Genomic DNA, 4,887 nt, shown 5'->3' with positions numbered 1-4,887 from the left:
GCATCTTGTACAGCAATTAACCACTAAGAAGAATATATGCAGTGTATTATTTGTTGAAACTGTCCTTCCGATTTGATTTGAAACTGTCTCATTGCTATATGTTTATCAATAAAACTTTGAAAAAAAAGAATAATGATTAAAATTAAAAAAAAAAGAGCCTACACTAATTGCAAAAGTCATAGGCAAACCTGTGACTTTCTTGGTAGACAATGGAACAGAACTACTTGTCTTCAAAAATTTCCTCTTTCAAAAAGTTACCATAAGATCCACCCCAAGCCCAGGCCTGGTGAGTGTGTGGGATAGCTTCTGGCTACCCTGCACAAGTGAGACCTCTCCGGACCAAACCAAGGCACACCACGGGAGTGAGACACCCTGCTGCCCCCTCAGGATATCTACATCCTTCTGGAGCCCCCCGATACTGGCAGAGTCAGTGAGAACTACTGCTGCACCCTCGTGATCCACCAGATCCAGCCCAAACCTGGGCTTGGCAAGTGTGTGGGAGAGCTTCTAGATCCTCTGCACCCACAGGACCTCTCCAGAGCCAAACTGAGGCACTCTCCATGAGTGAGACCCTCTGTAGGGCCCTTGGGAGCCCTCCACTCCTACAGAGCCCTCCCAAGCCTGCCAAGTGAGAAATTCTGCCATGCTCTAGGGATCCCCCAGAAACAGCCCAATGCTAGGCCCAGACAGTGTGTAGGAGAGATTCTGTGCTCCCCTGCATCTGCTGGATCCCTCCATGCCCTAATCAGGCCTAGCATAGAGGCCTGGGGTGAAACTCTGCAACTGAAATCCCTAAAGAGACTAGGGTCCAGAACCACCCAACTAATCCATGAGAAGAACATCTTAAGAGAGGGGTACAACAAGTTCAATTCCAAGGGCTGCAGCAAGAAGGAGCTGAGTACAGCAGCCAGATGCAAGCCAAGTGCAACAGGATAAACTCAGACTTAATAGACCTGTACCTGAATTTCAGTAGGTGCTAAGGGTGTAACTGCACCAAAGCTCTACAAAAAGGTCAGAGGTCTGTGCTATATGAAAGGACAAAGAGGAAGAGCAAAATGCAGTTTCAGTCCCCAAGTCCTCCCAGAACAAGTACAGAGAACACTAACACAGAAGAAATTGGGAATCACAAAGCTAAAATTTCTGAATTAATAACATCTGAAATGAAGAAACAACTGCAGAAAGGTATAGAGGAACTCAGATAAAATAAAAAAAGAAATCTCTCAATTAATATCATCTGAAGTAAAGAATCAAATGTAGAAACATATAGAGGAAAACCAATCAGAAAAAAAAATCTTTGTAGTAAAAGAATTAATAACTACTTCCAAAGAAAACACTGATAAAAAATGGAGGAGATTACAAAAATAAAGGATTCCTGGAACAAGCAATACAGGAAAGAAACAGATCGCATGAAGCAGAGTCAAAGACATATACAGGAACATAAAATCTCATACACAAGCTTGTAAAACCGTTTGAGTGAAAGTGAAGACAGAGTTTCAGATCTTGAAAACACTGGTGCAGATAGTGAAAAGGTAAGAAAAGATCTCTTAAAAACAAATAGGATGCAGGAATAAATAACACATCACCAGCAAGATGATGCAAAGACGAACAATGTGAGACTAATAGGCATCAATGAGAAAGGAGTCAATACAAATGATATAAATAGAATATGTGCAAAAGTAATAGCAGAAAACCTCCCAAATATGAGGAAACAATCTGACATTCAGGTAACCAAAGCATAGAGAACTCTGAGTAACCTCAACCCAATTAAAAACACACTGAGACATATACTAGTCAAGATCCCAGAAATCAAGCCCAAGAACAATATAATAAAAGCCGCTAGAGAAAAGAAATAGACCACATTTAAAGGAAAACCCATCAGAATAATGGCAGATGGGGCTGAGGAGATGGTTCAGTGGAATAAGTACTTCCCTGGCAAGCGCTAGGGCCTGAGTTTGATCGCCAGTTTGGCAAACAAACAAACAAACAAACAAACAAACAAAAAAAGAACAGCAGACTTCTCTTCACAAACCATGAAGGCAAGAAGAGCATGGAGCAGAGTACTTCAAGTTCTCTATGAAAACAAATTCCAGTGCACACTACTATACCCTGCATAACTCTTTTTCAGGTTTGAAGGAGAAGTGAAGTACTACCATGATGAAGAACAACTAAAGAATTTCATGATGAGAAAGCCAACTTTACCAAGACTACCGAAAGATGTTCTAGACAGGGACCAAAATGATTAGAACTTCAAGAATGAGAACAGAAGGAATCAACTAAATAGGGCAAACAATTAAACACAGGACACAAAGGAATAAACAACAACAGTTAAATAACATGTCAATTGTAAGTCAATACATCTCAAATAAAGCCATCAATGTAAATGGACTCAATTCACCAATTAAAAGAAACAGACTGGCACAGTGGATCACTAAAAAATCCAACAATATGCTTTACACAAGAAACACACTTAACTTTTAAAGAAATACATAGGCTGAAAGTCAAAGGATAGAAAACAATACTACATGTGCAAGCAATTCAGAAGAAAGCAAAGGTAACAATCCTGTACTTAGAGAATCTTAACTTCAAACCAAGAAAGATCAAAGTAAATAAAGAAGGCAACTATATACTGGTTAGGTGAAAAATTCAACAGGAATGGGTAACACTCATAAATATGTATGCACCAAATATGGGAGCACCCAACTATATAAGACAAATCTTAATGCACAGGAAAAGTCTAATAGCAAATAGCACAATCATAACAGGATTGTGTTAAGAACTTAACACACACTTATCCAAGAAAGATAGATCAAGCAGATAAAAAATTAGGAACAAAGTAGCAGAACTGAAACAGAGCTTTGGACAACTGGTCTTAGTTGACATTTACAGAGTGTTCAACCCAACCACAGCTGAATACACATTTTTCTGAGTTGCAAACGGATAATTATCTAAAATAGACTATATATTGGTCCATAGGTCATGTTTAAGTATATGCAAGATCACAGAAATTATCCTATGCATATTATCTGACCACAGTGCAAAGAAACTGGTAACAAATGACAAAAGAAACCAGAAAACTCCCTAACATACATGGAAATTAAAAAACAACCTACTCAGCTATCAATGAGTCACAGATGAAATTAAAAAAGAAATTCAAAAATATCTACAATTCAATGAAAATTCAAGCAAAACTTATGAAAGTCAAAGGATAGAAAATTACACTACATGCATTTATGGGATACGATGGAAGCAGTTCTCAGAGAGAAATTTATACCTATGAACTCACACATTAGGAAAACAGAATAGGAACAAATAAACACCACACTGCTGCACCTCCAAGAACCAGAAAATGAAGAGCAAACCAAACTCAAAGCCCAAGGATGAGAAGAAATCATAAAGATGAGAGTAAAAATTAATTCAATGGAAACAAAGAAGGCAGTTCAAAGAAGTAGTGAAGCAAAAAGCTGATTTTTTTAAGATTAAATAAAATTGATAAAACTAGGTAACATCATCAAAAAGAGGAAAGAAAAACATCAAATACAAACAATAAGGAATGAAAAGGGTGTATTCACCACAGACCCAGTGGAAATTCAGAAGATTATCAATAGCTACATTAAGAATCTTTACTCTCACAGAATAGAAGACACAGATGAAATGGACAGATTCTTAGAAAGGTACAAATTACCAAATCTGAATGAACAAGATATACCAACTCTCAATAACCTAATAATAGCCAATGAAATATAAAATGTAATGAAAAACCTACTGACAAATAAATAATGAGGTCCTTTTGGATTCACAGCTGAATGCTACAAGAAATTTAGGGAAGATATAATCCCAGCACTCCTCAAAATCTTCAGTGAATTTGAAAAGAAAGCAATTCTCCCAAAATCATTCCTGGTGGTAAGTATTATACTGATACCAAAACCAGGGACAGACAAAAACAAAAAACAGAACTACAAGCCAATCTTGTAGCATTGATGGAGAAGTTCTCAGTAAAATCCTAGCAAATAGAATATAGCAAATTATCAAGAAAACACACCAGCCCAGGCTCACCGTGGGTGAGACACTCTTCCACCCCCTTGGGATGTACCCCATTATCCCGTAGTACCCCTCTACCCTGCCCACTGAGTAGGAATTTCTGCCGCATTACGGGAACGCCCAGATATAGTCCTAGTCCAGGCCCAGTGAGTGTGTGGGAGAGCTTCATCTCCCCTCTACTCCATCTTGTACCCTGCAGACTCATCTCAGGCCTGGCATTAAGGCCTGGGTGAAACCCTGCAGCAGCAATCCCTGCAGAGAGTGCAGGGGACAGTACCATCCACCTAGTACAGGAGAAAAAAGTCTTGCCAGAGGGGCACAAGAGTTTCACCCACAAGGGCAGCAACAGGAAAGAGCTGAGCACAGCAGCTAGACCCAAGGCAGACACAGCTGGATAAATCCAAACTTTGTAGATTGGCACCTGAACTTCAGTAGGTGCTAAGGTTATAACTGCAACAAAGATCTAAAACAAAGATCAGAAGACAGTGCTACACAAAATGACGAGAAGGAACAAAATGCAATCTCAGAACACAAGCCCACCCAAAACAAGTGCAGAGGACACTAACACAGAACAAATTGGGAATCACACAGCTGAAAGCAATGAATCAACATCTTCTGAAATAAAGAAACAGCTGCAGTAAGGTATAGAGGAATTCAGATTGGAAATTAAAAAAGAAATACCTGAAATAATAACATCTGCAGTAAAGAATCAAATGCAGAAACATATGGAGGAAACCCAATGACAATACAGAACAAAAGCAGAGGACACTACCTCGGCTAGTGGAATTCTGTTCTACTAGCTCAGCTCAAATGTATGAATTAATAGAATCAATAGTAAATAAGCAACAG

Source organism: Octodon degus, unplaced genomic scaffold, assembly GCF_000260255.1.
Source record: "Octodon degus isolate 3935 unplaced genomic scaffold, OctDeg1.0 scaffold00313, whole genome shotgun sequence".
In the NCBI taxonomy this organism is placed as follows: domain Eukaryota; kingdom Metazoa; phylum Chordata; class Mammalia; order Rodentia; family Octodontidae; genus Octodon; species Octodon degus.
This window is presented reverse-complemented; position numbering follows the sequence as displayed.